Raw genomic sequence first — 8490 nt, forward strand, 5'->3', positions numbered from 1 at the left:
CCTGGAACTAGCTCTTGTAGACCAGGCTGGTCTCGAACTCACAGAGATCCACCTGCCTCTGCCTCCCGAGTGCTGGGATTAAAGGCGTGGGCCACCACCGCCCGGCTGTGGAACAATTCTTTAAGCATGTCTCAGCCATTTGAGATTCTTCTGTTGAGAATTCTCTGCTTAATTGGATTATTTGGTTTTTTGATGTCTTGAGTTCTTTATTTTGGAGATCAGCCCTCTGTCAGGTGTGGGTAGGTGAAGATCTTTTCCCATTCTGTAGGCTGCTGTTTTTGCTCAGGTTCATTCTTAAGAAGAGAAAAAAGGGATGGTCTGTGTTAGAACAGGCTAGGATGTGGTGGTGAAGGAGCTAGAGGGTGAGGGAGAAGGGGACACAGGAAGAGGGGTATTTGCCCTGTAAGGACAGAGAACGGCCTCTGAAGAGAGAAGAGACAGGCGTGGCAGGTAGGAAAATGGCGGTTTATAAAGGTAAAGGGGGGACCACGTGTTAGGATGAGGTGTTTAATTTTAATTGGGCATGTTAATTAGGTGAACCAAAGGGGGCTGGCTTCTGATTGCTTGACTCTGAGAGTCAGCCTCAGGAGGAGGAAGTGGCCAAATAAGGAATAACTACAGGTAGCTAGCTTTAGAAAAGTAATCTAATGGTTTTTAGCAAGGCAGAGGGAATGGGGAGAGGGGCAACGCCTGCCAGAGCCACATACTCGAGAGGGCTAACGTCCCTTCACCCAGGACTTATCTAGGCTTAGGTTCTCAGTGACTTGAGTGATGGAGGAAGGTCATTAGTTAAAAAAATAAAGAAACTGCCTTGGCCCATTTTATTGGTTAGAACATAGGTGGGTGGAGAAAACAGAACAGAATGCTAGGAGGAAGAGGAAGTGAGCTCAGAGACGTCATAGCTCAGCTCTCGGGGACACACGTGATGAAGCTCCGACCCAGGATGGACGTAGGCTAGAATCTTCCTGGTAAGCGCACCTAGTGGTGCTATGCAGATTATTAGAAATGGGTTAGGCAAAATATAAAAATTAGCCCATAAGAGGCTAGAGCTAGTGGGCCAAGCAGTGTTTAAAAGAATACAGTTTCCGTGTAATTATTCCGGACATAAGCTAGCCGGGTGGTGGGACACAGCCCAGCCCCGCTGCTCCTATTACAACACTTGAGCAGTGACTTGGTGTCAGGCATGGGCTCCATTTTATGGAGTGGCCCTTAAATTCAATCAGATCGTGAATGGTTACTCCATGGTGTTTGAGCCACTGATATACCTATATGTCATTTAGGCAGGTCTCTGTTGTAAATCATAGGGTATGTAGGTGGGCTGGTGTTTTCTCCTTGCAGAGAACCTTCCAGTACTGTGAACACTCGTTTGTAGGTTCAGTGGGATAGGTAAGTGTTGTCTTCACCATGAGGTTGTGGGGAGAACTTGCCCTTGGCAATAGCCTGAGATGTACATAGATTTCAGTAGGCCCATTTGTCTAACAACTCGACTAGTTGTAACCAGTTCCTGACACTGGAAGTTTTACTTGGTTATGAAAGGTGTCTAGTTGGGGCATTGTCTCCCTATAGTTTGGTGATTCCATACACATAGATTTATACATACATATGTATACATATGAAAGAAAAGCTTCTACAGTATTAAGTTTCCATATGACCCCTCAAATGGTCCTTACCGTTGGCTATCCCTCCCCACATTCTCTCCCTCACCCCTCCCCATTTAATCCTTTGTTCTAGTCTTTCCCAGTCTCTGCATAACAATATACTATTTCTCTCCCTCTTTGGGAGTTCCTCTCCATTTCTTCGCTCGATACCTAATCCCTGTGGTTATATATACTATAATGTTCCTATCAAATGCTACATCCACATACAAAACAATACACACCATAGTTGTCTCCTTTGAATCTGGGCTATCCCACTCCAGATGATTTTTTTCCCTAGCCCTATACATCTACCTGTGAGTTTCAAGACTGTTTTGATTATCAGCCAAATACTATTCTATTGTGTAAAATGCCGTGTTTCCCCTTAGCCATTCACTGTTGATGCTCAGCTAGGCCGTTTCCAATTTCTGGCTGTTATGAATAAAGCAGCAATAAACATGGATGAATGAGTGTCTGTGAAGTAGGATGAGGCACCCTCTGGATTCATGCCCCAGAGTGTATCTCTTCCCAGCTTCCTAAGGGAGCGCATATGGTTTCCACAATGGCTGTACAAGTCTGCACTCCCACCTCCAATGGATGGGTGTCCCCTTTCCCACATTCTTACCAGCTTAAGCTGTCCCTGTTTTTTTTTTTTTATTGATCTTACTATTCGGACAGGTGTAAAATGAAATCTCAGAGTAGATTTGATTTGCATATCCTTGGTGATTGAGGATGTTGCACATTTCTTTAAGTCTTTCTCAGTTTCACCTTTGAGAACTCTATTGAGTTCTTAGCCCATTTTTTTTTATTTTTTAATATTTTATTTACTATGTATACAATTGTCTGTGTGTATATCTGCAGGCCAGAAGAGGGCACCAGACCTCATTACAGATGGTTGTGAGCCACCATGTGGTTGCGGGAACTGAACTCCAGACCTTTGGAAGAGCAGGCAAGGCTCTTAACTGCTGAGCCAGCTCTCCAGCCCTCTTAGCCCATTTTTAACCTGGGTTACTTGTGTTCTTGGAGTCCAGTTTTTGTTGTTCTCTATATAGTTTAGATATTAACCCTCTGTTGGATGTGTAACTGGTAAAGATCTTTTCCCCTTCTGTAGCCTGCTGCTTTCTACAATCGATGGCATCCTTTGCCATAAAGAAGCTTTTCACTTTCATGAAGTCCCGTTTATTAATTGTTGGTCTTAGTGCCTGAGCTATTGGTGTCCTGCTCAGTTCTCTCCTGTGCCAGTTCAAGACTATTCCCACTTTCTCTCGTATCAGATTCAGGATATCTGGCCTTATGTTGAAGTCCTTCACTCATTTGAAGTTGGGTTTCGTGTGGGGTAAAAACAGCCATCTGTTTGCTTTCTTCGGCTTTCAGCCGTCCAGTTTGACCAGCTCATTTGCAGAAGATGCTGACCTTTCTAGTGTGTAGTTTCGGCTTTCTCAAGGCTCACGTGTTCATAGATATGTGAACTTATGTCTTAGTCTTCAGTTCCACCAATCAGGGCATCTGTGTTTATGTCAGCACCATGTTTATTATTATTTTATTTTATTATTACTATAGTTCTGAAGTACAACTTGAAATTAGGAATGGTGACACCTCCAGAAATTATTTTATTATTCAGGATAGTTTTAGCTGTCCTGATTTTTCTATATTAAAGTTAAATTAAAAAGTTAAACATTTTCCTTTCAATTTCTGTGAAGAATTGTGTAGGAATTTTGATGTGGATTGCTTTGAGTCTGTAGATTGGTCTGCTAGGAGGGCCATTTTTGCTATATTCAATCACAATGGCAATTGGTAATTCAGATGTCAACCCACCAGATGAATTATTCTCTGATGGGGAAGAACCCCATTCAAACAAGGCTTACAGGAAACTGACTGCTTCTGTCTGTAAATTCCCATGTGCAAAAACAGCTGGGCAATCTCCCCACTACCAAGCATTTTCATGTAATTTGTACATGTAATCTCATGGTTACATCTCAATTACATGTATTTGTGGATAGTCGGGAAGATGACTTCTCATTAATTTGTATAATTTTGATGAACAGCAGTATACTAGAATATGCTTCATAACTCGATCTATTGTTCCAGAGGACTGCAACCTAAGACATACCTGGTGTAATTATATAGAAAAGAGGGAGCTGTTGGGAGCTTCAGACCCTCAGACCCTGAACTTTCTGTGACCTCTTGCCTGCTGGAGTAAACAATTTGTTTTTCTATGTTACGCTCTGAGCACGGGACCCTCATGAGTTCCTGATAACAAGGAAGTGGTTTCTGGTGAGTTTGCAGCGGAAAATCCCGAGAGCTAGGGTGTGGCCACTAGTCAAGGAGAGCCCTATATAAGCTGCATTGGCATTCTTGCTTAAAGAGTGACTGTGTTCTTTACTCCCCAGGCCCTTGCCTGACCCCAGTTCCTGGTGGTGCAGGTCCACAGGCTCCCTCAGATAGGCTGCAGTAGGACAAAGAATAATCTAGAGTTGGGGATGCTGGGTCTGTGCCAAGAATTGGAGTCTCTGGTGAATGGAGTGGGGGTGGAAGGAAGGGCATCTGTAAGCAGCCTCAAAGTGAGAATCACCTACAGAGTCCTGGCCCGTGTGGCCAGTGGGGGCCCGTGTGGCCAGTGGGGGTCTGGGGCCCTGGAAAGGCCCACAAGCAGACAGCGGGTGGGCTCAGCAGTTTGCAGGTTGTGTGTCTATAGCAACGGTGAAGGAAGAGGAGGCTGTGGATTTGGGAGGGGCTAATAGGAAAGGCAGAGATGGGAGTAGGAGGAAAGAGAGGAAGGAGAAAATGATGTAATTATATTTTAATTAAATTAAAAAATAATTGTGAGGTATTCAATATCCCTTAAAAAATAACAGAGGTATTTGACCATGAACTGAAAACCTCTGAAACCAAGAACCAAAATAAACTTTTTAAAAACGTTGTTTGTTTCAGTTATTTTGTGGCGGCACCTGAAAGCTTGTTAACACAATGAACTTAAAAATCAGGATGATTTATTTGGGTTATAATTGGAGGCTTGCTGTGAGATCACACATCTCTGGTGAACAGGAGAATATGGTCAGAACAGCAGTTGTATCACAACAGCCCAGCATGTACATGTTCCTTGCTTCAATCCTCAACACATGGAGGTGCTCACCTTGAACGGCAGCACTCAGGAGGCAGAGGCAGTGAACTTGAAGCCAGGACTGTTCTAAAACCAAACAAATAAACAATAAACTTGTGAGCTAAATGAAATGTTTTTTTTCTGTTATGGGACTTCCTGCAGATTTCTGAAGCTGGTTTGATCTGGAAATGTTAGCGCCTAGCTTTGGTCTGCCTTATGTGACTGCTACCTTTGTCTCCGTTACCTTCTATTTGAAATATATAATTCTTGAATGGGTTTCCTTTAAAGATGCCAAGCCTGTGCAAAACTCTGTTGAGGAAGAACTCAGCAAACCAAGCTGTCTCCTAACTGAGAATTTGTTTGTGGCATCGTCCCTTCAGAGACCTTAGATTAGAGGTCTTGATGTATAGAAACTGGCTTGCTAAAGGTGTGAATTGGGTAACAATAAAAAAGCCCTTTGCTAAGCTACAGTGAATCAGTTGCCAGAGGCTGATCCCCTGCAGCTGGAGAAGGCTAAGACCATGCTCAGAGTGCCCCCCCCACGCCATCGATCCACAGACCCTGTGAACCCACACCAGATATAACATCTTTGAAAGTTGCTTATCTTAGGTTTCTGTCGCAGTGACCAAAAGCTGACTAGCACAGGGTAGAACACTCATCAATGGAATTAGCGCCTGTGTTCTAAGATGGAGGCAGAGATAGCAGGCTCTCCTCGGATGAGGGCAAGAAAGCCAGAAAAAAAAATCCTCTAAATGCTGAGTGCCTCATCGCTAAGACCCTGGCTCCCAGTTTCTGTCTTCAATATTGAGAAAACAAATGTCTTGTTTGTTTGTTTCCACAGTGCTGTGGGCCAAGACTGGAGTCATCTTTGCTAGTCAAGTGCCTGGCCACTGGCTTCTACCTCCAGCCTGCCTGGTTCCTTGCAGCTTGCTACAGCAGCCTGCACAGAGCTAAACTGTCGTATCGTTTTGTGGAAACATTTTTTTTCTTGCTTTCTATGTTGTTAAAACTTTAATGGGACAAAAGAAAAATAATTAATTTTAAGGAATCTGTCATAATGAAAAGGAAACTTCTGTGTTCCTGCCATTATTCTAATGCAATCTCTGCTTCCTAACCGAGATTCTCTGTCTTCTTCAATTTCTACCGTGCCTCCACACTGTCTGGACCCAGAAGCAGGTTACTTCTGATAAACCTGAATTCCCTTAGGAGTTCATTATCAGTTTGCATTTCCTGGGTTCTGTAAACCCCATGGTATTTGACATTCCCCAGAGACTGATTGGTTAATTCTGCAGAATTAGTTTCTATCTTTAGGGAGGTATTTCTGACTTTAGTTTTTAACCAAGGAGATACTTTATTTCTCCAAATTCAGTCATCTCTCGGATTGCCACTATTATGTGCTTACTCATCCCATCCTCCCCTCTCTGCATTTGGAGCCAGAGATGGTTTCTGTGAGAAATTTCCCCATGGGCTTGGGTATTTCAACACTCCAGGTGGTGGCTCTGTTGCAGGGGTGGGGGGGGCGAGGGGAGGATGCATGGTGAACCTTACTGGAGAAAGTGGCTCTGTTGCAGGGGTGGGGGGGCGAGGGGAGGATGCGTGGTGAACCTTACTGGAGAAAGTACGTCACTGGAGGACAGGTTTTGAGATTAAAAGCCTCATGCCAATTCCAGTTCCCTTTCTCTGGTTCCTCCTTACCATTGGAATTTTCGGCTTCCTGATCCTGAAGCTACGCTGGCCATGCTGCCGTGCCTCCCCCCACGACAGACTCCTGTCACCCCGTCAGCCCAAACAACTCTTCCTGAAGTTGCTTTGGTCACAGTGTTATCACAGCCCCAGAGAGGTAACTAGAGCAGAGCAGATGGGAAAAGCTCAAACTTCCTGCCATCTCTGGAGCAACTTAAGGAATGGAGGTTTATTATTTTGGCTCACAGTCTGAAGGTGCAGCCCTTCATGGTGATGTCAGGACTGTGAGGAGCTCACGTATGTTTGTGGCAGTCAGAGGCTGGCTGGCAGCCTCCAGGATCTCTTCTGTCGTTTCCTTCCCACACGAGGCAAATGCCACCACACTCAGCTTTTATGTAGGTCTAGGGGATCTAAGCTCAGGTCTCATGCTTGCAAAACAAGTATCTCACCAGCTGAGCTGCCTGCCTACCTCCACTACCTCACATTTTTAAGGCTTCTTAATGTGAAATTTTGAAGCATACTAAAAATAGCTAGACTAGTATAATGAATCATGGTATTACCAACATGTAGTTCTACAGATCACTAATTCATAGCCAAGCCAGTTTTATTTATATTCCCATTTGATTTTGAAGAAAAGTCCAGATGTGTGAATTTTCATAACTAATTTTTATGTAGTTTATAGCAACAGTTGCTACAAATGAGGAAAACTGAGAGGGAAAACCCAATAAGCAATGATTAGAACCTAAGTTTATTTCAAGAAGATTGCAGCTCATTTAGCACAATAGATTCATTGTGACGGCTAAACTTGATTGTCAACTGGATGGGCCTCGATCATCGGGAAAACCAATCTCTAGACATATTTGCAAAGAAGTTTCTAGGTCGAGTTAATTGATGTGGGAAGGCCCACCCTAAATGTGGGTGGCATCATTCCTTGGTCTAGGGTCCTAAACCAGAGGGGGAAAAGGGAGCCAGGTGTGGTGGAGGAGGCCTTTAGCCCCAACACTTCGTAAGTAGCGGCAGCAAGGTTCTAAGATAGTGAATTCAGGCCAGGGCTACCCGGTGAGACCTTGCCAACGTAACCACCATGCTGTCCTGACTGTGACGGGAGCCACAATCCCTTTCTTCCCTCAGGTGCTTTGGTTAGATATTTTGTTCCAGAAAGGCATAAAGTAACAAATAGATTTTCCACATTAATAATCTGAGTTAAAACATTCCCCACCTGTTTTCAGTGTCCAGAGAAAGGAGATTTTGCAGGATATCTTTAAAACAAAGACACAGCACAGACTCTGAGAATCATGAAAAACACAGGAACATTTTTGCCTTTTGCTGTCATATATCAGAAAAAATAGAAGAATCCACACAAAAAATAATGAAAATGGCTAATTGGATGATGGTGAATGAGTGGGTGTGGGCACAGGAGGGAGCGGAAGTGGTTTGTACACAGTGGGTTTGTACACAGTGGGTTTGTACACAGTGGGTTTGTACACAGTGGGTTTGTACACGTCACTAGTACAGTGAGGACCTCTCGCTGTTAGCCTATACATTGTTGTAGCATTGTTTTTGGACTATGTGCATGTACCTTAAAGGTAAGATCTAAAATATCATAAGCATATAAACATCACAATAATAAGAAAGCTTTTTTCTAGTATGTTCTACTGTTATATGATCAGCTAGGTTTGACTGTATTATTACCTGAGTACCAAAGCCATTTTCATGCAAGTAGCTCTGTAATTTTAATACTTAATTGTTAACAAAGGCATCATAAACATATTCTGGTACGAAAAGTCTCTTCAGCAAATAGTTCTAGAAAAATCGCATGTCTGCACGCATGTCTGCATGCATGTCTGCACGCATGTCTGCATGCATGTCTGCACGCATGTCTGCATGCATGTCTGCATGTAGAAGAATGAAACCACCCTCCTACCCTGAAGAAAAACTCATTCAAAATGGATGAAATGCCTTAGGATTAGACTTGAAACTTTGAGATTGCTAGAGAAAACAGGAAAAACTCTTCAAGAATAGACAAGGACTTCCTGGAAAAGATTCTAATTGTACAGGAAATAATCTTAAGAA

The sequence above is a fragment of the Microtus ochrogaster genome, unplaced genomic scaffold (genome assembly GCF_000317375.1).
Source record: "Microtus ochrogaster isolate Prairie Vole_2 unplaced genomic scaffold, MicOch1.0 UNK91, whole genome shotgun sequence".
NCBI lineage: Eukaryota > Metazoa > Chordata > Mammalia > Rodentia > Cricetidae > Microtus > Microtus ochrogaster.